The sequence below is a fragment of the Dermacentor silvarum genome, chromosome 2, assembly GCF_013339745.2.
Source record: "Dermacentor silvarum isolate Dsil-2018 chromosome 2, BIME_Dsil_1.4, whole genome shotgun sequence".
Taxonomy (NCBI): domain Eukaryota; kingdom Metazoa; phylum Arthropoda; class Arachnida; order Ixodida; family Ixodidae; genus Dermacentor; species Dermacentor silvarum.
In genome coordinates this window covers 139,923,704-139,949,933 of record NC_051155.1, presented here as the reverse complement: position 1 = coordinate 139,949,933, position 26,230 = coordinate 139,923,704, and the positions used below count along the sequence as shown (strand labels likewise).

The following is a 26,230-nucleotide window of genomic DNA, read 5'->3' as shown; positions in this document are numbered from 1 at the left end:
TCCCGGCCGTCACCATGGGTATAGATAGCCGCGGGTGCAGCGCACGGCAGAAGAGGCTGCCGTACGCAAACGTTAGCGCGAGCGCGATCGTGCCCGTAAGGCCGATTCCGTGTATCGGCAACGCCATGCAGTCCGTGAAAGTGTGAGTGTGTGCGTGTAATCAACGGCTACATGATCTAAAATAAAGGCTATGCAACTTAACGAAATGTGCCTTCATTCAACTTCAACGCTCAAAAAGTACAACCCTAAACAAGCAATCAAATGACACATGCAACGCATCGGGTCGCTCAGCATTTCTTGGGTTCGTTGCGTGGTCGTTGGCTTTGGACGTTGGGGTCGGTGGCCTAAGTAATATGCACAACACCATCCACAGCGGCTAGCTCAGTGGCTATGGCTTTCTGCTGCTGAGAGCGAGGTCGCGGGCGCGATTCCCAGCCATGACGCTGATGCATTTCGACGGGGACGAAATGCAAGCCCCCCTCCTCTCTCCTTCACGAGTGGTCGAAATTATTCCGGGGCCTTTCACTACCGGTCCCTCATAAACCACTGTGCAGTTCCGCGACGCTGTAAACCTCAAAAGGTAATTGCGGACGCCGCAAGCGTGAACTTGACCAACCAAACAGGCGAAGTGCGAGCGTTAAGCTTATCAGAAACAAAATGTTAAAAAAATTATGGGGGTTTTACGTGCCAAGACCACGATATGATTATGAGGCACGCCGTAGTGGGTGACTCCTGAAATTTGGACCACCTGGGGTTCTTTAACGTGCACCTAAATCTAAGTACACCGGTGTTTTCGCATTTCGCCCCCATCGAAATGCGGTCGCCGTGGCAGGGATCAGAAACAAAATGTATGGGCGCACACCTGAATATCTAAGAAATTGTGTTTCGTGAGAACTTTTAATAGTCCACAAAAACATTGACGCACCGGCTGAAGGGTTGAGGTCGCACCGCTACCGTTAGTCTCTCAGCCAGAAATCCCTCGTATTAATCCACCTATACACTGTCAACTCCTGTATTACGGCGAAAAGTCCTCAAACTACAGTTGATGATGATGATTAATTGGCATCCTCTTAAACGGGGCGGTGACAAATAGTCCCCTAGCCTGCCTGATTTAATCAGGTATGCTATACATGTTCTTTATCTAATATTTTTGTATACCTTTCATAAATCTTAATGAAAGGTATATTTCATTAAGTTTCCCGTACCCCAGCATGCACCCTGGCGAGAACAACTGTCAACAGTAGCGAGAAGCGATTGACGATCTAAGAAAGAAAAGTCTCGATTGAGGCATCGCCTTATCTAAGCAAACAACTGTCGAACGCTGTCAAACTCACCATGCGTTAAAATCACGAGTATTTTTTTCCTCTGCGTCTGGCGACAGCGACCATATAATTGCCACATAATTGCCAGTCGCCCTTCTTCTCCGCTCAATTTGACGCACTTATGCACAGCCCAGAACTCTCCTTTGTTGTTTTCAAGTCTTCTGACGGAATGACAGCCGTTGCCTAACCTTTTCATGAAAAAAAAAAAAAAAAATCGGTCACCCATAGCGCACGGCTAGAACCCTCGCTTTCCGTGCACTCTCCCCCCTCTCTCTATACCTTCTTTCTATTCCCCTTCTCCCTTTCCCCAACGTAGGGTAGCCAAGCGGACTGTTGTCTGGTTAACATCCCTGCCTTATTATTTTCATCTCTCTCTCCCTCTCTTGCAGCAGCTCGTCTCAACGAGAGCGGTACAGTTTAACATGGCCGCTGTGAGCGCCACTCGGACGTCCATGCCTTCTAAATGTAAAGCATTCGCGGGCGAAGAGTGCAGATAGCGCATATTATACAGTGACGGAGCCCACTGCTTGCATGCAGAACGATCCGTCAGCTTCGCGTGTTACGCAAGGAGGAGGAATGTAAAGTAAGTACAAACAAGGAGCTTATAGCGCCACCGCTTCCAGAAGCTTCAACGGGGGAGGTACCCTACTCGAACACCTAACGAAGTGCGCGCAATTGAGCGTAGCAGAGAGAAATAAAGCTTCTCCACACAGTGGTAACGTATATATAGCAGTAATAAATTTCGAGTTTATGTGGATAAGACTTCCTACCGTTTCCAACGTTAGGCGTTTCACATGTCGAAGAATGATGGCTATTAGGATCCTCCTGGAGAGGATATACAATGAAACGAGAAGGGAGGAGTGGGGTGAAAAAAAAAAAAGCAATGAAGGAAGACACTAGAGCAAACGCGAGAGCCTGACGCCACATGCCGCGGCTTCATCAGCATGCGTCCGCAGATGCGTGCGGGCAATTGAATTTCGAGAGCGCCTAATCGCACCTGAGGGCCGCCAATTTATACTCGACCAGTCAACAGGCCTTTGCTGGGACTCGACGCACTCTCCCCTCTTCTTTCTACTTTTTTTGGGTGATTCGTACACGCAAAAGAAGGGCGAGGTGAGGAAGGGCAGAGAAGAAGATGTGGATCGCAGCTGGACAAGCTCCAAGGCTATTACGGTTCCCTGCACTCGCGACGAAGAGGCGGCCCATTCCGTGCTTCGGGGCTGTCGCAATCGCTCGATTCATTCGCGGCGCATCTCTTCCAACACCCTCCGGGTATGATGTCCGTGCGCGCGAGGGGGAGGGTCTGCCCTACAGCGAACGTCGAGCGCGTCCGCGCCGATCTCCTTGGCATCGTGCCTGCTAATGCGGTCTCTTGGGGTCGTCACTGATAGCGTCGACGTCGCCGTCGTCGCTCTCTCAGCGATGGACGGAACTCTCTCTTACTGCAGTCAGAAAGGACAGGTCGATTTTTGATACATACAAGCTCCCCTTGCCTGTCCAGCGTGAGACCGATCGCGCGCACCGGACATGCCCGTCGAGCAGAGGCAAGAATTCAGCGAGGAAAGAGAAGTTGAGTCGATGTGATTAAAAAAAAGAAGAAAGAAAAATGAAAAGCGAGGCGGAACAAGGTTAGCAGGTCAACTTGGACGGGCGCTCACGGACATGAATGGCAACACGCACGGCCCGTGTGACGTATCCGAGATTGCGCGGAAAGTGATGGCGCTCGGCTTCGTGAGTGCGTCCGCGCGCACATGCGCGGCACATACCCATGTCGCCCACGACGAGCGTGCGCTTACTATGCAAGCGGCGAAACAGGCGCTCTCACACGTGTTCGGTGTCGAAATCCAGTTGAGATTGAGCGGGTGAAGGAGTTTACAAACGCGTCCTCGTGGCGGATGACCTTACACGATATAGCAGGCGCTATAGCAGGGCGGCGGCGACGGCACTCTTTCGCCCGATACAACGTGATAGAAAGTAACGCTGTTTCCTAACGGTACTACGTGTTATCAAGTCCTTAGTTCTTTTTTATTATTGTTTGTTTCACTCAGAGTGACCAGTGATGTGTGATCGCGCGCATGTGTGTGTGTGTGTGTGTGTGTGTGTGTGTGTGTGTGTGTGTGTGTGTGTGTGTGTGTGTGTGTGTGTGTGTGTGTGTGTGTGTGTGTGTGTGTGTGTGTGTGTGTGTGTGTGTGTGTGTGTGTGTGTGTGTGTGTGTGTGTGTGTGTGTGTGTGTGTGTGTGCGTGTGTGTGTGCGTGTGTGGGTTGGTGGGTGTGTGTGTGTGTGTGGGGGGGGGGGGGCGTGCGTGTGCGCGTGTACTGGCTCTTTTTTAGTAATTATTTAGTCTTTTTTGGACGCATCAGGAAAACAAAGTTCGGATGACACCAGACTATGGTGCAAGGTTATCGCGGATACCGCCATCTGGGTGGAGATTACAGCCCTTGCAGCAGTCTCAACTGAACAGTGTTTCCTATATAGTATAAGTCTACGGTATATAATGTTTAGCATATAGTGCGTCGTCACACGGGTGCATAAACCATGCAGAAAGGCTTCTGACTTCGCCAACCTGCAGTAGACGAGAGGAACAAAAAAGATAATAGACGAAGTGGCGGTACCGAAAAAAAAAAAAGGTACTTTTTTAAACGCCGACAGCTATTTATGTCCACGCTGCTATCGCCCCATAGGGTGACCTCACTAATATCTTACTTGAGCAGTTAGTAAGAACATACGTAATGAGACTTGTCCTAGTAAATTTATTATACAAAGAGGACGAGCGGCCAATGAAAAACTACTCTTACGAACACAAGCCCGTGTGCATTGAACTCTTGAACCAAAATATTCACCTCTATTATCCGCGTCATCTAATGTGAAGGTACCGGCACATATACAGTGTCCGATCCAAACCTTGTTCCCATGTCTCCACAAGATGTTTCCAAATGTCCACACCTACGATACCGAGTGCCCCGCTTCTTTCTACGCAAGCACCGAAGAAGAGTTATTTGAAACGTTCGTGCGAGTTCACAGAAACGTTGTTGGCGTCACGGTGTCAGGCTACTGAGCCACTCGGCACAGCCACCCCCAGCCCCGTTCTAAACTGTCCCATTCTTTGAAGAATGTGACATAATATTAAATGAAAGTGAGAGAAAAACACGATCCTACTGAAGTGCAATAGCGCGTGTATAGCGAATTGAAGATATATGCATAGAGGTTGGTGAATCAACGCAATGTGCGGAATTTTGTGACAGAATAAATTGGGAAAATAAAGTGCACACACGGTACGCTCGGCCATCTATATGGTTTGGTCCGCGAGGGCAGCAGTATAAGTCTCGGCGTAGAGCTGTTTATCGTGACTATGCAACGAATCATGGCTCGATTATTTAGCGGGCCCTGACATATGTCCGGTGAATGTTTGATTCCGTGATTGCGTTATTCTGTCCATCTCGCCTGTGATGAGGCTGCCCGCGAATTAAGTGTATACCGTGATGTGACAGGGCGATGTTCACCGGTCCCGAGTCATCTTCCGAAACCGAGTGAACATCGCCGCAGAAGCGGCGTCTGGACCAAGGTCCCTCGCAGCTTGCTTGGCTCAGTGGGCGCACGCATACGCGACAGCCTATGCATACATACGCGTGACCGGCGCCGCCGCCGGGTATATGAGCGCGCTCCCGCTACTCCGGGGACGAGACAGCGGGCCGGTTGCTTGTTCCTCGGTGTTGTTCCTCGCGGGCCGAGCGCTCTCGCCCGCCCGCCCGCCCGCACGCACGCACATAAGACAGACTCGTCGTCGGACGGCAACCGCTATAGCGAGGGAAACTAAGTTCTCGAGGGTGCTCCGAAGGCGAAGGAGAGCGGTGCGTCCTCCCGCCGGGAATCGATAGGGCCCGGGCCCGCGAGCATTCCGGGTCCTCTCTCCCGACCGGTCGCTCTCCTTCTTGTCTCGATATCACTCCTTCCTTCCTTCCTTCCCTCTCAATCTCCCTCGCAGGCCGAGGGACGGACAGGCGAGACAGTTGGAGATGAAGGGATGCGCGGGCGGGGGGCGCTCGATAGCGGACGCGGGGGTTAGGGAGCAGGGGGGCTGGGGTAGAAGAGGTGGGGGGAGGCGAGGTTCCAGACCCGGGCCGGGCCCGCCGGCGAGCCGGGAAAAAGTTTTTTTTTCCCCCCCGCCGTCGTCGTCGTCGCCGCGGTCGTGGCATCGCAGTGCACTGGCGGCAGGAGGGCACTGGGACACCCGAGCGAGTCCCGCACTGCACCCGCCGCGCATGGGCCGCGGCCGTCCCGAGCTAGGTCCCGAGGAATGTACGGGACTGACCCATCTGCCGACGTCGCGCGTCGTTCACTCCTTCTCCCCTCTACCCCTCACTCATTTCTTTCTTTCGTTGCTTTCTATTCTTTCTTCCTTTCTTTTACCTCTAGACTTGGCGTTTATATGTGGCCGCGCTATGCTTTCGAATTTCTCTTATTTCTCCTCCGAGCGTGTCCCGATAAGTGATTCAATTAAGGCCCGCGCGTGCTTGTTTGTGTGTGCGCGTGGTATACGTCGCGAGGAAGCGAAAGTGACTCTCGTGGTTTCGAGTCGGATCGCGTAGCGGTCATGCTGGCCTTGCTGCCCGTTAGTCGCGGAAGTCAAGTGCGTATAGAATAAAAAACATCTATAGGCATAAACAATGGCGTGGAATTGGAAAGTGAGAAGAAGAACGAGTACGTGCGCGCCGCACGCGATCGTCCGTCGGAAGAGACGGAGAACGTCGGGCTTGCGTGCGACAACAACAAAACCGACTGTTTCTCGGGAAGCCGCCGCAACAGAACAGCGCGGGCGCGCGACCGAGTTTAGGCGTAACGAAATTCATCGCCACGGTCGCTTAAATAGCAGCGCCGGCAGGAACGATTAGGCTCATAAAAACGGACCGAGACAATTCGAGAGGTCGCCGTGCTCTTGGCGTAAGCCGCATGCTGTAGCCCGCGGAGCTGGCGATCTCGACCAGTTCGTAATTCGTGAATAACCGCACAGCTCCGCAGTCCTACTGAGGAAGATGAATTCATACACCCTGTTCCCCAAACTGCTGCGTTTCATATAGGTGTACATCATGACCAGCCCTCTGTGACAGATATGACCTTATGTGTAGTACCGTAAATTGCGACCAATCATGCAGCCTGGCCGGAAAAGTTTAAACTTAATTCACTTGATCACCCTACTAAGGCATACGATTTGCGGATACTCCCATTATTAACATCTGGAGTTTTATTTCTCTAAGTTAGTCATCTCAAATTGACATCATCATCATCATCATCATCATCATCATCATCATTCTATTGCAGTCTAACCGCAGGAATAGTGTTTCTTTTAGCCATCTCCAGTGTTTCGCCGGAACCTGTAGAATTTTATCCGGATAATCATCAAGCAGTTCTCCTGAAATTAATTTAGCATGCCTGAATATATTCTCGTTTTGTGTAACCCGTTTCCGTTTGTTCAAATACTGATTTGCTTCAATAGAACGGTCTGTAAAGGAGAGAAAAATAATTTAAAAAACATGGGTGCGTACTCCATGCCACAGTCTCGGTGATTTGCCGAAAGTGATGCAACCGTTATGTCTGGCGCTTATTGTCTAGCAACCGCGTAAAAAGAAAGGTAAAACGCGCAGAAAGCTTGCCAGGCTGAAATTTATTCATCTGCTTTGGCATCATGACCTTCTTCTCAATCTCGCATGTTACGTGCAAAATTTGTCAACTACATATATAAATACTCGGCGTCAGAACTCGCACAGATTGTGCCTGTATTAATTCGCATGCACAAATCACAATTACTCCTTGTTTTCCCCAGAACAATACCAAATTTTAATTAATTTACCACCTGACATACTCATATCACAATATGTACGGGCATCCCTCGAGAAATGTTTATATGTATATATATATATATATATATATATATATCATAATAAGCCAACGAACAAAGACACCCAGGACAGCATAGGGGAAATTACATTTACTTATTAATTGAATGAGAGAAATGATACATTAATGAAAATGAAATTGGCTGAAAGAACAATTGGCCGCAGGTGGGGCACGAACCCACGTCTTCGCGTTACGCGTGCGATTCTCTTACAAATTGAGCTACCGCGGCGCCGCCTTCCCATCCACTTTCTGGGGTATTTATGTTTACCTGCTGGAACTAAATGTGGGAGTCTTAGACAGCACCACACCTCACGGCCTTGACGGCGGATGTGGAACATCCTTTTTTGTCGCAGGCGTCACGTGTACATGAACACATGACGATCACGTACACGTGACGCCTGCCAGTACGAACAGATAAACATGAGTTTATCTGTTAGAAATTGTTAAGTAGCCCAACTCTAAGTGCGAATAGGCGATCGATTCCAATTTTCGCTCTGGTGCCAGAACAGAGCCGTCCGTCATACCCTGCCTATACTCTATATTCTATGACCCCTGCCGGCGACAATTAATTCACTCCGTTCGACACGAATTTTCAGGGAACTTATTGTGGGCTCGTAGCGTCAAAAAAGAAAGGAAAACGGCGAAAAGGAAGAAAATGGAAACAAAAAGGATGGTTGGATGTGAGAATAGAAAATAAATATTGTTTAAAAACTAGGAAAGTAAAATTAATGTTTGCATGAGCTCTCTGACTAGACGAATCTGTTTCGCATCAGTATATCGGGAACGCACCCTCCCACACTTGAATTTAAGGTTTTTTATTCTCTTATTTTAGGTGTTGTCGATAAAAACAAAAGAACGAAGGGGATCGTCTACACATTGCGAAAGTGGCACGCTACAAAGCCAGCCTCTAACTTCGATTTTTCTATGCTTTCTTCCAATACATCTTACACAAATAACCTTGCTATATTGTAAAAGCGATCCTATGCGAAATATATTGTAATGCAAGCAACAACTTTTTATTGATTGATTGATTGATTGATTGATTGATTGATTCATTCATTCATTCATTCATTCATTCATTCATTCATTCATTCATTCATTTCAGGCACCCTGAATTTTCAGGCGTTAACTTGGTGTCCTGTTTTGTGCGTGGCACTTGCAAGAGGCTCATATCAATGGCTAAATCTTTGGCACGCATCGATAACCGGTCGCTTTCTGAATGTCTTCTTTTGGGTCCATGGCCAAAATACTCGTGAGTGTTAGTCCATGAAGGACATTGTGGCATTTTCTGACCCAAAGTGAACTGGATATGCGGCTGTAATAAGTGTTTCTAGTTTATCTTTTTTTTTTTCTTCTTCGTGCGCATTTACTTTCTCTCTTTATCATAATCATCTTCACTTTGGTACCGCCTTTTTATTCTTTTTATAACCGCTTTTCCCCCTCCACCCCCTTCTCCCAATGCTGAGTAGCTGGCTAGAACATACCGATTGAGGCCGACCTCCCCAGCTTTTCTTTTATACCTACTTCAATCACAAATTACGATGGACTACCGATAAATGTGCCAAAGTTCTTTCAAAGCGCTACAGACTACGCTGAAGTAAAATCAAGGCAGTATAGTATGTTGCTTTTTACACATTTTCTAGTCAGTACGTATGATTACAGAGTAAATAAACATCGATTTAGTGCAAAATCATTCATGTCGATCTTTTATAATAAAAATAATTAACTCACCGGCTCCAAGCACATGAACAAGTTAGTCATTGGCTGCAAGCGTTACGGGAAAGATTTAAAAAAAAGAAAGAAAGTATGCATCTCCCATCGCTAAGGAAAAACTACGCGTCGAACTACCCGTCAAACAAGGTATAGCACAGTCAACACAGCGGTTGTGAGTAGCAATAATCAGCGCACTGCACTGAAATGAATCCACATTGAGTATTGATAGCTTTCACGTGACGTCACGCACCCACCTTATAACCGTGTTGGGGCGCCAGCATGGGGACTACGAGCACTTCAGTCCAATCCATCGTATTGAAAGCTGTCACGTGACGTTACGGACCCAGCTTATCATCGTGTCGGTGCACCAGCATGGCGGCTACAATGACGTCAGTGCAAGCTATCTATACAAGGGGGGGGGGGGGGGGGTGTACAATTTATTTGACAAAAGAGGCAAAAGAACAGGCAGACAAAGAGACCACCACTGGATAGAAGTCGTACAAGAATTATATGGACAAATCTATAGATAGATAGATAGATAGATAGATAGATAGATAGATAGATAGATAGATAGATAGATAGATAGATAGATAGATAGATAGATAGATAGATAGATAGATAGATAGATAGATAGATAGATAGATAGATAGATAGATAGATAGATAGATAGATAGATAGATAGATAGATAGATAGATAGATAGATAGATAGATAGATAGATAGATATCTATCTGGGGTCTACAATTTCAGCGACAGTGTCCGCCGGAGACAACAGATAAGTTGCCGCCTCTTCTTCCGGCCCGTTGGCTCACATCTGCCCGATGAGGCCGCATCAGCGGCGCTAGAAGGCCGACAAGAGTTTGCGTTTTGGACTGGATATGAAATGCGCTCGCTCATGCTTCGTCGTCTCAAGGACGGTCGATCACGCAAATGTGTTCGCACGCGATCTGGCCTTTACACGTCGCGGGTTGCTCCCGAGCCGCATCTGTGACCCGCGGGGTCGTCAAGGAAACGACGTCCCGCTTTGAAATCATCCGCGCTCTCTCCTTCTCTTTCACTACTACCCCCGAATTCCACAACATTCCAGTTTAGAGGGAAATAGGATATCACGCGAGCCCGAGTCGCGATATGGTTCTGCATTCTAAATAGGCCGTGTACTGAAAAACACACGCGCACACAACACGCATGGACGCACATGCGCAAACAAGCGCATGCGCACACACACATTATTATTATTATGTTATCTATTGCGCACTCTCTCAATAACAAGCGAGCTAAGATGTACATACGCGTATATAGACATCACGTTGTTGCCCTTCAGCAACGTGATTCCTACCACTTCCCTTTCTTGTACAAGGCCTACGGGTCATTCCTTTCCTGTGCAACGAAGACTTATCATCATATGCATCCTATGTTTGTATAAACACATGGTATGATAGTTGGTCTAACTCAGTCTCGTTATCTATTGCGCACTCTGTCAATAACAAGCGAGCTAAGATGTACATGCTCAGAAATATGTGTAGTTGCAAATAGCCTTTTCTGTCTTCTCACCGTGTCTCCCTCCCCATACCCGTCGGACGCTATATTATTTCCAGCTCACCGCCCCCCCCCCCCCCCCTTTTCCTTCCTCCTATTTCTTTTTTTTTTATTATTATTGCAAAGTTTACTGCCACGTGTTTCCCTGCGAACTACGAGATAGCTGAAATGTTTCACTTCGCCGATCATTATCCTTCGCTCATTTAATAATTTAGCGCTGTGATGAAGCCGGTGATATAGTTGCATGTGCTTGTGGACATTTCTTGCTCGTGCTATTCGTGAAAGGCAGGTTTGCTAACACGTATGACACGAGAAGGAAGAAAAAGGAGAACGGAGGACGAAACTCCTCGTGTCCGTGTTAGCACGACGGTCTTTTTAGCAACGTGATTCACAACTTGTTCAACTTTCCGTCATCCCCAGTTTCCCATCAATAACATATAAATCAACCAACATCAACTCCTTTCTGATGACCGCCGTTCAAGGCGTCAGCGGCCGAGCGACACACAGTTTTAGTGGGGTGAGCAGAAATGTTATTGCTCCTTACTTTTTTTTTTTTGCCACTTTGTAGTATGCTGAGCCAATTACCATTCCTGGGAAATAAACAAGTGTCATCCAGTTGAGAGTACTGCAAACCTGTAATATGAAACCCCCCATACGGGTTTTCTTTGTCTAACTCCTATAGTTAGGCCGGGTGGTTGAGCAACCACCCCGGAAGGGCGTTGATACCGGGATTGATAACCCCCTCCCCTCTCCCCGGAACAGGACGAATTTTTCTTCAACTGCGAAGCTTGGTCTCTGAGAAACCCGTATACTTTGTAACGGGTTTCTACTTAACAAAGCAGAAACTTTGTATACCTGCGTGCTACGAACTGGGTGGATGACAATGTTTCCCTTTTCGTGCAACTTCCTCCACATACCGGATTGATATAACTGATTCGCCAATTACTCCTCCTGCGCCGATAAGCGGAAGAGCAGAACGGAGACCGATCTACCTCCGCCACTCCTCTCTCAATACAGTTTCCTGTCCATCGGTGAACCGTCGTGAGAGGCCGAACGATGTGCACTGCGAAGACCGAGCCGCGAAGAACCCATAGCAGCAGCGGGGAATGACCGCCGAACTGCTCACGTGACCGGCGGTGCCTCGCAGTGACTGACTTTGCTGTTGTCTTCGCGTGAGAGAGAAAGAGACTCTTTGTTGGAAGGCAGATATTTTTGCCGCCATGCACACAGAAGGCCAAGGCCATTTCAATATTCCGGAGCAGACTAGAGAGGAGTGGGGGAAATGTGCGAGTAAATGGGATAATGTTATTTACAAGTGAGACGATGGCAAAAAAAAAAAAAAATCAGACTTTTTCTATATCATGAAGTGAACCTTCCAGAGCTAAAGCTTTCCGAGAAAGCCAATTCGAGAAGGCCAATTTCTCAAAGGTACGTGAAAAGTGAATCCAAGACCCGCCGCTGTTTTGAAGGGCAGAGCATCGGAGGTAACTTTAGTGGAGCGTGAGAAATCATGTACATTTGGCGCTCAAGACCGAATCTCTCGCCGCGTTAAGCGAGCAACATCCAAGTAACAACTGCTCCCGCGTTTCTACAACGACACGTATAGGTGGGCGTTGTATCCTTTCTGTAACGACACGTCTAGCAGCTGTTGCAGGGATTTCTGTTCAACCGTACGCCTCTCTCCTTCACCTCACCAGCGATTGATCAACTCTGCGAGGTGCGGCGGCCACTCCTACGTCCACGACCGTTCGCCGCCTTCGACGCAGCAGGAGTCGGCTGGTTAAGTCGCTTCTTTCACGCCTACATCGAGTCGTAACGAGTGGAAACAGGGAGGCCTGCGCACCGCCACCGCGTTCGGAATTCCAATACCGCACCTATAGACTGAGTACCGCGTTCACCCGATTCTAAGGCTCGTACTGTTGCTGCAATCCAGAAGAAGGAGTGGACGTGTACAGCGTTAGATCAGCGTTTGTGATAAGTATAGTGCTGCGCAGTTATGCATTAGTTGATGCACTTATGATCTGTAATGCGGGCGCAATTTGAACTGAGCTGTATGTTTGGTCCTACAACCCACTTAGCATACGTGAAAGAACCTTGCGCCAGTGGATGAGAACTATAAATAGAACTATACAATTACCAATACATCATTAGCTCAGTGATATGGACATATCTATAAGGTGAACTTTCCACTGAGGCGTTGTCATTCTTATTAGTTCTATTGCCTCCCCCCCCCCCTTCATTTCTTTATTTATGGTATTTTCTTGTTGTATAATATAGTGAAATGGAGAAGCCGATGTGCTCTCTATCTCAGTCTCTCTACAACAAACCATGTATACTTAAGTATACATAACAGAACAGAAGAGAAAACCATCTCCCGCTCACGACACCGTGCCAAGGTACACCGTAATCGTAAATACTGTACTAAAGTCCCTATATAAGAAAAGTACCGCCATCTATTCTTTCCTCCGCAGCCTCCTCTCCTAAAGCGCTTGCTTTTTTCTTGACTTTTTGCTTGCGAAAGCCAAGTCGACGGTGGCGCACCTAGAAAGTCTACGTTGAAGCTTTCAGGCCGGGCGCGCGCCACCGCCGCCGCCGGCGACTGCGGCTGCGCAGAGGACTTTCAACATGGCTCTGAGGCGGGAAAAAAAATATAAAGAAGTTAAAAGCGCGCGCTATCATCGTCCAATCGGAAATACAGGAGAGAGAGAGAGAGAAGCGGCGTTTATCAAAGGATGGCGGTACTTTTCTTATATAGGGACTTTATACTGTACAATTCTGTGGTGCCGTCTACGGAGAGTCAATTCGTCAGTCTTTCCAAACTTCCCATGCAGCTTCTTGAGAGCTGAGAACTTTGTCAACGACAGTTTACTTATTGCATAGAGAAAACGTAAACCGTTCTTCTTATTTATTTCTTTATTTATTTTTTAAGGTATACTGTGCGAGAAATCGACTCATCGCATATGATACGCTTCGTTGCACGTAATAGCGTCACCATTTGCGCTGCTTCGTTCAGCATTTCGGCCTCTTATCCCCTTGATTTAAAACAGGCACAGCAGGAGTCGGCTGAAACGGTAATTAATATATAGACCACTGTGGCAGCGTCTCACCGCTTGCAGAGGCCCGCGCTCACGCGATTCGATCGCGCACGAGTCGGCTATCCTGGTGAGTCCTTCAACTGACTGAAGTTTATCCTCAGCTGTGTTTTCTCCATGGAACCGATGTCGAATTCGAGCCTATACATATAAGCTACTTACAGGTTTACCAGGCACACACACCTTGAACGGGACAAGAGGGAGCCAGACACAGAGCATACCAACACTTTAGCTGTTGTCTGTATCTGTTATACGTCTGTTAAACGCCTGTTAAATCTGCAAGTAAGAACCCAACTAGCAAAGCAACACGTTCTATTGCCACGCGAACAGCCTTGTGGGTGTAGACGCTTGTCATCCCGGATGCATACAGCTCAGGAGGTGCTAAGCAGAACAACGACCCTGCGGCCATTTGGGATTTCCAATGCACGGCAGCTGAATTGGTCAACGGGGCCTGCGAGCGGCCGCAAAGTTGTCGAATTAATTCAGACTGTGTGATCTGTGTGCTTTAGGTACCAAAGCACAGCGATGCCACACAATTTTAGTTTTCTGTTCACTCACAATGTCCGTGCGCCGTTTCTATATACCTCGTTCTCTTCCGGTATACAACAAGTGCACCCTTTACAAAGAAGCAAATGCGGTAAGGCTCGTTAGCGGAGACTGCCTAATTACCGCGTTGATAAACGCATCATGTTTATCGCAGACGCGCGTCCTTGGCCTCCATTGCGAAAGTAACAGAGAAAACGTAAAGTAAAGCGACATACAGCCTTCGCCTTCTTTTATTTTTCTACGTAGTAAAAAGCCGGCAAGTCGTATATATAAAGCAGCTATATTATTAATCTTTCTCAAATGGACGAGTCTCTGCGCATAAATTTCCGGGAAGCACTTGACCCGATAACTATGCTGGCGCAGCGACACTGCTGGCCTTGTAAGCGTGGCCGAGAGTCGCTCCGTGTCTCTTCGCTGGCGCGCCATACGCGAGGCCTCGCTACATAGTTCCGTGCAACGTCTTTCGCAACCAAACCCGGACGCGCAGTAGGCCCAAAATAGACAAGAGACGACGAGCTTCGCACGCCACTTAACAATTGGGCTTTATACGGACATCGCTTGCATCCGTTGCACTCTCTCTCTATATATATTTTTTTCTCTCTTCTCAAGGACGCTCAATCTATACAAATGCAACAGCCAAAGCGTTCGCACTCCCAAGCGGCACATCTGACGCCGTCTCGTCGCTGGACCGGACCAGAACCGAGTCCCGCCCTGCGTGACGAGCAGACGGGCCCTATCTGACACACTCGTGGGTTCGGCTGCACTGCACGTAATTTGGCGAGACGAGACCTGGCGGCGGGGATCGTTCGTCTTCACGGCGCAGGTAATAAAGCGTGCACCATACTGCGCGCGCCGGCGCGCTTGTTTCCGCCAGGTCAGTGTCCCTGGCGTAGCAAGCGCGGCGGCGGCGGCTGCTACTGCTCACGATCAGACGGCAATAATGCACGCGGTGCATTGCCAGCACGACAGCTGACGTCGGCATTTTGTTGCGTTGCAAGAAGGCGGAATGGGGAGAGCAGGTGGCACACGGGCAAAAGAAGCGTCCGACACCAAAACCAAAGGCAGAATAGATAGATAGATAGATAGATAGATAGATAGATAGATAGATAGATAGATAGATAGATAGATAGATAGATAGATAGATAGATAGATAGATAGATAGATAGAAAGAAAGAAAGAAAGAAAGAAAGAAAGAAAGAAAGAAAGAAAGAAAGAAAGAAAGAAAAGGGAAATAGAGAAACACGCGCCAGTCATGCCCCAGTGACCTGGTGACATGCAAGTCAGTAGTCGCTAAGAAAAATTAAAAGGTCTCAGCACCATCTTTTGGATCTTGATTAACCATCAAAGCTCTGCGCATGGAATAACCCATGATAAAACACAGGGTATTGTTTTCTTATGTTATTCGACTGTATAAATAACTCGACACTTCTGAGCTTGCGCGTCGCTATAAATCTGTGCGGTTTTTGTGCAGTGACACCCACCACTGATGAATGTGACCATTTTGCATACGTATATTAAAGGTTTTTTTTCTGTGATGTTCTGAAAAATATACGATGGTGGAAGTTAGAGGGTAAATGAGGATAATGATTGTCAAGCAGCAAGATTTAGGTAACAACATTAGGTCAGTATTCGGAGCTGGTCACTGTAATGACGCGCGTACATGTTCAAGCACCACATTTCCCTCAAGCATCTTTAGTATGAAACTAAGTGGTTGTAGGTGAATATACTCGGGATTCCACTGCATTATACTGCGCTCTAAAGCACGAGAAGTTCACTTTTGGGGACTTTGACTGACTGATTGATTGATTGATTGGTTTGTTGGTTGGTTGATTGATTGATTGATTGATGGATTGATTGATTGATTGATTGATTCATTCATTCATTCATTCATTCATTCATTCATTCATTCATTCATTCATTGGTTAATCACTGTACAAACATGTGAAAGTGGACTACGCAGAAAAGCCACTACTGAACGGCTTGATGCACCTTGGTCACTCTGGCAATGGCGGCGGCGTAGTAACAAAGGAACGCAAAGCGTTTTACGAGAACAAGAAAAATGAACTGAGAACGCCACAGAGCGTACATTAAACTTTGTATAACTAACACACATTTGTTAATAATGAGCTGCATTAAGAATAGCGCAAGACAAGCTCGGGACGAAGTCTATATTGGTATTGCGTTCGGAACTTTATCCCGCAACGCATCAAAGAAATCACGAGCAATACGCTCGAAATACACTAACAAGTTCCACTATATGCCGTCTTATTTTTTATCTTCTTTTTTTTCTGAGCACAGGAGAAGCACTTTTCCGATACGCCACGCGACGAATAACTGTCCGGCCCCTTTCAAATACATGCCAAGGTTAATCAACCTCATTCTGTTGAATTTTTCTGTCGGCACTATATATATATATATATATATATATATATATATATATATATATATATATATATATATATATATATATACCCCCATTGTTGCGGCCATGCATTGCACCCCCCCCCCCCCCCTGCTCCCTCGATGAGCCCTGCCTTCCGTTCCGTAGGCGATGCCGTTTTCTCAGTGGCATCTCGCTATTGCGAAAGCGGCGAATTTATCGGGAACCGGGGCAGCGTCACCTTTCGAACTTAACACATGGTGTAACAGGCAATTTTATCAGGCCAGTTGGTACGAATCCGTGGCGGCAGGCACCGCCAAGTTGACGGGGACACGGCAACAAGGAAACACACTAAACGCAAGCCATCACTTCGACTGAGTTTAATGCAAAAAGTGCTTACATGTATATAATCACGCAAAATGAAAGAAACAAAGAAACAAACAAATGGTTCAACGCCATGTGTCATGCGCTAAGCCCCATTCAGCCAATACTATTCTGCGCTCCCTCTAAATATCTCAATCCCCCCCCCCCTCTTTTTTATTTTTTTTTCTTTCTTTTTTGTAAGTGGAAGAGATGTTGCGCCCAGACAGATTAAGTCCGCAATTTCCGCGCTCTCTACTCTACGATGGAATCATATGGTGCCATTGCGTGCATTTAAATCTGTGATGTTACCTCCGAGGAAGAAATACGTCGGAACTCGTTTCAAGATGTGCCTAACAGGAATAATGTATAGCGCGTAGAATGCAACGTATACCAATATTCGAGCCTTGCACTGTGTCTCGTAATACTGGAGCGCTACATCGAAATACATTGTCGGAAGTCAACCCCACGCGCGCGCGTCCGGTTTGCTACCCTTAAGCAGGGTAAGGGGATCCGGGAATAGGGAATGAGAAAAGAGAGCGAGGGAAGCACTAGCAGTGCAAACGTGCTGGGCGGCCCGTCACGCTTAAAATTTATCACTGGATAGGCCGTTGAATTTCATAAAGTGACGAAAGTGGTCAACGGCGCCAGCGTTCTTGGTGTCCCGTCGCCCATCACTTTCAAGCTCCCTTGGCCTACCCACCCTGAAGTAACTGAAAGTTGCATTTCATCGATTCCGTCCTAACTATACGAACGATGGATTTCAAATGAAACATCTGCGAAGCAATAGCTTCAAAATGTATGGGGTGCAGAATGCATTACATATTCGCAGTGCGCTGTCCGGAAGTGCGCCGAACATTTGCTACAGCGAGCGCGAACAACAACAAAAAGTACATTTGCGGTCCACGAAACTTGCACATCTTGCAACTACGAAGTTTGGGAGAAGCGACAAAAACATACACAAGTTCGGCCTAAAAAAAAAAAAAATGTCATGCAATTTGTGCGTTCTGTGTGAGACCTTTTATCAGTGGGGTATAACCGTAAATGTGGCTATTACTTAGGTAGCCTGATTTTAACTAACTCGTTGTGCAACCATGTAATCGTAGAATTTAGGTATTGCCAAGTTTTGCACGACTTCTGGTGGCACTATGTACGGATGAACTACCCGCAGTGACGTCTTAAACACAGTAGAGCCTTCCCCCCCTCCCCCCACCCGCCCCCGCCCCTTCCTGTAGCCTGAATAATTCCACCCATTTATTTCGCACTGCGTGACCATGTTTTATTTAACCTTCAACAATGTCTACCATTTACTTCTATTCCGCTATAAAAGAAAAAGCGATTGTGCTTACTATGGGCATGTGGACAGCTACATACAAAAGAAAAGCAAGCGTGGAGATTCAAGTTCAAACAGCAAAATTAGAAGTTCGCCCTCGGAGTATAGGTACACATCATTGCAATCAATTCGGAATTTATCATGGGATGTACTTAATGTTCTTATAGTAGAACATGAACATCGTGTTCATTTAATGCTCATCTACAAAACCTTCCGTTTTAAGGTTACTGTTTATTTATTGTTATTGTTATTTTTATTTGCTATTTTTAGGAAGTGATTGGGTTAGAATTGGTGCGTTCGTACCTTATTCGTCAGTACAGCGAATACGATACACTCGATCAGTATGGGCGTGTTCTTATGGCCTGTGGTTTAAAAAAGAAAGAAAGAAAGAAAAAGCTCACTAGTGAGCCTGGGGCTGTGTTCTCGATCGATAATTTTCGAGTATACTTTCGCTTTTGCGTGACATATGTAGTCAGGTGCGACGCTCATCGGAGTGACGGGCGTTCAGCTAGCTGGCTTAGCCACACAACATCCGCTAATCGTGACAGCAATCCATCCCGAGAGAATGGGGTCCCTGCTATCCCAATGTCGTAGCTGAAGCACAAAAACTTATAAAAGGGAGATAAAATGAAATAACCCAACCATGCCACATCTGCTATATTTTATTTAATGGGCAGACCGCGACAAAAGCAGGCACTCATATAAGGCACGGCCGTCTTATATATATATATATATATATATATATATATATATATATAGGTTGCTTAGTTAGTTAGTTAGTTAGTTAGTTAGTATAGTAGTAATTAGTAGTAATTAGTATAGTTTCACTAGCTGTGGCTTCACAAATACGCGCACAGGCGCCTTCACTCTCGAAGTCTGCGTCGTGCGCAAAACGCCGCACAAGTTGACGAACATCAAAGATGCTTGGCAAATAAGGCAGCTCGAGCTGATGGCTCAATGGTTGGTTGGCGCGTCCAGTTCCCGACTACTTAGCATGTTTGTAGAGTGTAGGCAGTATGTTTCTTTCACTGTAAGGCGATTGCGAAAGCTTTTTCGATTATGCATTTTTTATATTTTTTTATTTATATTGCACTCTCATGTATATTGTTTTTTAAGCTGCGTCTCATACTTCCAAACTTCCCATGTACACTGTCGGAGGTTAATAAAGAAGCAAACAAACAAAAAAAAATGCTACAGAAGTTCTGAGAATTGTCTAGGAATGCGCAAGCATTCTTTGGCTCGGCTGCTACTTCGATTTTGCTTACTTATTCAACTAGCTTGTGCATGTCTACCCATAGCTACCAATCATACTATTATAACGATTACATGTGTTAACTTGACCAATTATTCATTTATTTTGCAGATATAAGGCGTCACGGGACGGGCAGATTTTGCTGGAGTATACTCACCAAAGAATGTTGCATACGCTGCGGTCCATGGTTTGAACCCCGGTCAAAAGATTTATTTTTTTCTAAAGCTACCAGTCATATACTATTAAACTATTATAAACGATTACATGTGTTAACTTGACCAATTATGTATTTATTTTGCAGATATAAGGCGTCACGGGACGGACAGATTTTGCTGGGGTACTCGCCAAACAATGCTTACGCATTCAAACTGCTCATTACCGCAGGAGCATACGCTATATCCCCAGTGACGGCGGCGAGCAAAGTTTTGCTTTTATTCCCCTTATACGCAAATTGTCTTAAACTCCAGAACAGCAACAACAACATGGCAAGGAGGAAAGTGAGGGTGAGGAGGTGGCCTGATGACGGCGTAACGGATAGGACGGAATGACTCGGCAAACCTAGCTGCTGTAGCAGCAAAATAAAATGAGAAACGACCCCAATCCATGACTTAGGTGTCTGCTAGTGGCACTCGCACCTCAGCGTTGGTGTACCCTGGTGTATAGTTTGGGTTAACTGTGTTTTCCTTCTGTTAAATTTGTGTTATTAAAGGGAAGTACGACACAGACACAGAGAATGCTAGTGTATTCTTGGTGTAAACGATGTAAACTACACTACACTACACTAGGACCGGCGTCCTCGTCGTCCACTTCCATGGCAAACTTCCGGAACGGGAGGGAAACCGAACTCGGAGGAGCGAGCAAACGGAATTGGCGGGAAACCGCCACGCACATGGAGCCAAACTTGCACTGATGCGGTGGGTATCTAAAGTGTACGATTGTGTGCTTTGGTGTATGGTGATTAGACATTCCTTAATTGTTTCTAATTATTCCTGACACTTGATTAGCTCTTTACTGTACGGAACCTGTGCTCTGATGTCATATCTATCATCAACCATACGTAGAATCATCGATATCTACCTGTATTTATTTTTCTATGATTTATTTTTAATTTCGTCCCACTTCTGTAACAAACCGGAAGTCGGTCCCTAACGGGAAGTTGCGCGAGAAACAGAGTGTCACTCGATGCTCGCGCCACTAATAAAACACGTACTGCACCGAGCGATTAATCTGCCTTCGTAAAATGGTTACGAACGAGAACAAAGAAGACTCGAACAATTTGGAGGACGCTTAAGCTTCGCCTTTTAAGAGTGGAACTCGATAGCATTCTAAGATCTCTAGCTGCTTATCAGGCTTTTTTTTTTTTCTCGTATATTCAAGTTACAATCCGACGCTGTCAATCTGTAGGTTGTGGTTAAGTCGTACTTTAAAATTTTTCTGACGGATTTTACTTTGAGAAATTCAATTATTGCTCACTAACGCCTTGCACCACACGAAGGGCCTGCACGATCGGGGTGATTCGGGATGATGTGGTTCGGCATGATTATTCCCGCCAACGACGCCGGCGCTTACGCCGATTCCGGATTTTCTGCGGACGCGGGGCCCTTAACGCTATCGCGTTAAAAATGAAATAAGGGACGCGGCACCTAAACCACCACAACGGCGTCAGAGGCGCGAAAAGCGCGGGAGAAAGCAGCAACGAGCGGAAATAAGCGTCGATCTGCCCTTGAGCTTCGTTTTTTTTTTTTTTTCTCTCTCTCTCTCTGCTTTCCTCCCAGAATGGCTGAACGGACACCTCGTCACTAGCGCGTGCTGACGAGCCGCTCAGCACGCGATCGCGTATAGCGTGAGCACGCCCGAGCCCTGGAGAGAGCGAGTGCGAGCGAGTGCGTGCGCGTGCAGCTTTACACCTTTTGTGATACCGTAGAAGCAACGAAACAGCGCGCTTCGAATCACCCTGACGCCCACTTTTTCTTTGTTTCCTCTTACCTGTTTTTTTTTTTACCCTTTTTTTTACCGCCGGGTAACGCGATATAGCCGCGAAAGGCTCGTACTCAACTCGCACGGACGTCGCCTGATGCACGCTTCTCTCTTGTGCCGCATAAGTTGCAGTTACAGTCGCTTGCAGACCGGCAGCGTAAAAGCGGGCAAGCGAGCGGCGCCGGAGCGTGTTCACCAAACGCGGGTGAACTTCTATTTCTATTTCCCGCGAGGTGCGGAAGGGGTACGAGGCGTGTTTTTCGTGGTTTAAGTTTACCGTATAATCTACGAAACAAAACAAGGTCGCACCCCAACCCCATACACCTCACTAATTTCTATTCCTGACGGGAACGTTGCTCCTTCGATAATTTTTTTTTTCGGTCTCTTTCTTTCATCCTTTCTTTTCTGTCTCTCTTCCTTGCTTTATTTCTTCCGCGCACTTCGAGCACTGCTGAATTCTTGGCGGGGGTATCATTTTTTTTTTCTTTCTTTCAGCTCCGCTTCGCGTTGGTCGGCGTCAGTGCGACCACATTGCCTGAGAAAGAAGAAATTGCTGACTTTATACGCTCTGAACGAGGAGCTCGCAAGGAACGACGGTTTTCACGACGCCTCCTTTGCTGCTGTGCGCGCAACCGCGTCAATGAATGGGGTCATACGAGATGCCAGGAACATCGCCGGCTGGTTGGAAAGTAGACAACGGGCGTCTATATTGCATGTTTAGGGACTGACTCATGATACACTATCCTCGGCGGCTTACTGTCACAGCACGCCGAGACCCCCCCACTAGAACTTCCGTTATCTTTCACGCGTGTTTCTTTCGTTTTCTCTATTTTTTTTTTCTTTCTCCGTGACCGCAAGGTTGAGCCACTCAAGTTTACCGCCTTCCGCCTTCAGCTGTCAGCAGGAGTCGCAAGCTTTATTGGTGCTTTTCTAACTTGGTTGTTTTTCTCTTGGGTTTTATTGATTCTACATTGATATCAATGTAGAAAAAATGGGAGAGGGGGGGGGAGATGGAACTTTTTACAGCCGGTTAAATTAAATACGCTTGCTACGCCAGCTCTTTGTTTTATTCTTGCTTGCTTATTTGCCTCTTTGTTGTTGTGTGTGTATCTCTCCGTTCTTCTTAAAATCGCACAGAACGTTGTTTTTAAAGATAATTTTGCTAGTGTGTATTCCAGAGTACTGGTCTAACGGTTTCGTTCAGTATATGACAGGTCACATAGTCTTTGGTGGCACCAAGCGTTCGGCGAAGAACTTAAATTTCTACGAAGACAACCCCCATTCTGCTATACGCTACCACGTAATCATCACGAAATGGTACCACACTACCACCACGAAAGGGTACCGAAAGTTTTCTGTGGCTTCGTACTCACACACTTGCTTCTAGCGACTTTGCAGATGAATATTCGAGAAGGTGCAAATTTGAATTTTACAAAGTAATTCGTATCACATTCTTCTCAAGAAGAGTATAAGGCACGTCTATGTTACATTTTTTTTTCTTAGCTGTTATTTGTACCTTCCTCAACAAAACCACATTGAGACATTTAATGCGAAATAGTTTTCTCACTGTGATTCGCAAATAGCGCCTCCCAGCACAATGTTGTTCATTTCTTTTAGAGTGAGCAATGGTGAATCGGCCACAGCTGATTAAATAAAAAATTAACAAATGCGACTCATGCATGTATGTATGTATGTATGTATGTATGTATGTATGTATGTATGTATGTATGTATGTATGTATGTATGTATGTATGTATGTAATGTATGTATGTATGTATGTATGTATGTATGTATGTATGTATGTATGTATGTATGTATGTATGTATGTATGTATGTATGTATGTATGTATGTATGTATGTATGTATGTATGTATGTATGTATCATCTAGAAAGTGGGACAAGCGCAAACATTTCAACTTCAATGATCAAAACGTCGCGACTTACGTTCCCACATTTCCGTTAAGCCGTTGAATGAAGCCACATTTGAGCTCTTCACTGACGAACTCTTTTGATATGCTTAAGCTGTTAAGCCGTTATCAAATGCAATCCCATGTCCCCCCCCCCCCCCTCCCTCCCGCCAAGTCTACGCTTTGAAACGATCCGGCAAGTCATATACTGTCCTGGGCCTGCAGCTAAGACGTTTTACTACTAAGTACAAGGTCGCGGGTTGGTGTGCCGGTCCGGCGGGCGCATTCCGATCGTGCCGAAATGCTACACGGTCGTGCACATTCAGGTTCACACTGCACTACCCCTGGCAAAGAGAACCGACCCCGAGGCCTCCACGATGCGGTGACGTATAGCTTTTTCTTGGCGAAAGGGTGTATGCGGGGGAAAGGAGGTTTCAAACACCCATTAATTAGAAAGGCTATTCATCCAACGTCATAATTTGCGGTCAATGAGCGTAAACAGTTCCCCCCCTCGCAGGCTCCGGTGCAGGCGTGACGTATAGGCGAACGGTCAGTGAGCCACGCGGTGCTCTGTAATGATCCAGAAAGTTGATAGCGGTCCGTAAGACGGCTAAAAGGAGCTGCCGGGGCACCCTGAACCTGTCCATTAATCAAAGAGAGGCGGTTTTTCGGCGTGCTACCCGCTTTTGACTGCATAATGAGGCAAACTGAGGACCAACCTTGACGCGGGAAGTTTCGAAGCATCGGCTCTTGCTGCTCGCGCGGAGCGATAATGAGCGCTTTCCAATTTTTTTATACAAATGCCAAGCGTACTAGATGTACAAATACAATTAAAAATATGAATAGCCATATTTTGATGAATTAGCTATAATTTTGCCCGTTCGCAGTCTTTTCTCTGGAACGGCAACTGATACCATTGTGCATGTGTATTTTAGGCAATCTTGTGACTTTTCTCTTTTTTTTTTCACGGAACTGTGCAATCTTAGCCGTCCAGGACGTGGTATAAAAGGCGTCTGAAAATATTTCACAAGTGTAAAGGCAATGATAAAAAAATAGAACGTAAGAAAGGACATGCAAGGAATGCAGAAAAATAATCCAAGTTTTTCTCTTTTTTTTTTTTTTTTTTTGGGGGGGGGGGGGGAAGGGCGAGGTTCTATGTTTTGTAGTTATAATTGCCCTCTCCCCCCTTATGAGAAACCAACGCTGGCCAGGAGGCGCTCTGGCAATTTGAGTGTGCAGCTGAAATACGCTAACACCATCTGATGGGGCGGCCGCGAAAATGGTACGACATTTTGGATGATAACAGACGCGCGCCTGTATATCAATGTTTGCTTTAGCTCTATGCACCCAGCCAAGCTCAGGCCATACCGATGCGCACTGGAGAAGCGCATGCACTCATACGTTCAAGCCCACCAGTCAGGCCAAAATCTGGACACATGTACCTTGACGACGCGAAATTGGTGACGCGAAATCACAGCATGTGCAGCTGAAAACCGCTCACTATAGGCTGTGTTACGGAGCTGCTGCTGGCACACGAAGTTTCAGCGCTGTTTGCCCATACATACCGATAAAAAGATACGCTAGTCCAGCCATACCACTTACCCCCAAGAAATGCGAACTTTGGAACTAAAAGGCCGGCCCATCTTAAAAATTTGTCTAGCAATAGCAAAAATAAAAAAGAAATTAAATGTAATCATACCAATCATACATCGGTCACCTCAATTTGCGGCATTAATCCTTTTCAGCCTCATGAATTTACTATGGAATAATTTTACACTTAAGGAAATCGTGATTGTAGGGGTGGTGACATTGCTACAGACGGGGTAATCCTGATGGAAATCCAAGTGCAATGCATTTACTTCTGGATCAAGGGCTGCCGTTACGACACGATTTCACTGAAAAGGCAATGCTTTGCAACAAAATAACGTCCAAGGATTCTTTGCGGACATGCGTTAAGTTTCGTGACGTATTTCACAACGGCCTTCGAGACGAGAAAAGTAGAAGCAGAAACAATGTCTGTCGAATTTCTACGAAGGTTTGAAAGTAATGTATAGCTTCTATCTTAGCGTGGAAAATTTCATTGGCATTATCAAGGAGTTGCTCATCTTACTGCATCCAGTGACGACTGAAGCACGTCACCGATTAACTAGCCTTCTAGCACTGAGGTACAAGATTTCAAGCCTAGCTGTCACTTTTTTTCTTCTTCGTATGACTGCTGGTAAAAGAGTATATCGACAGCATGCACTAAACTAAACTGCTTCCTCCTAATTACATGCAGGTGCCAAACAGCAATGCCAATTTTTTATTGCAGTATATATTTTTAATTATTATTGTTACTACTAAGCGAAAATCAAGTAGCCGTCACCCTATATATGAATATATATTTGTTTTATTTTGATTTCACTTAATAGTAATAAAAAAAAGTCGCTGTTATCGCATTTATTAAATTACGCTCAGATTCGGGAATGTTCTAGAAGCTGCGTTCGGCAGCGATTATCTAACTCACGCAGCCGCGTACGCTAACGTTTTATGAAACATATCGAGCTCGCAAGTTGTCGCGATTTCTCGTGCCAGCGCGTTCAGTCTAATTCATCGGCGAGAGTTAGCGCCCGAGCTCGGAGCAAACGTCCGAAACGGGGATCGCTAAACGGGACGCGTAGGCGGAAGCTGCCGCATCGCCAAGAGCAGTCACTCGGCGCTCTGTTCGACGGCGCTCACTCTGTAGCCAGTTAAACATGCCCGAACCCAGAAATTTGCGAAAGTGCGTGGACTCCGTCAAAAACGAAAATAAAAAAAAGAAAGATAAGTATAATTCACTAAAAATACGTGAAACCCGAAATATTTCGTCGGGAAGGAGAAAATGTGGCTCGAACTTTTTTCGGCTTACTTCTTAGCGATAAGGTTGCTATTGATCCTGCAT

At 46.3% G+C, this 26,230-nt stretch overlaps 1 protein-coding gene across 1 annotated transcript in view; it reads right to left on the bottom strand.

Annotated features, from left to right (window-relative positions):
• The window catches only part of LOC119441853 (inhibin beta chain), a 183,535-nt gene that overhangs the window by 155,923 nt on the left and 1,382 nt on the right, over nucleotides 1-26,230 (bottom strand). The window lies entirely within an intron of this gene.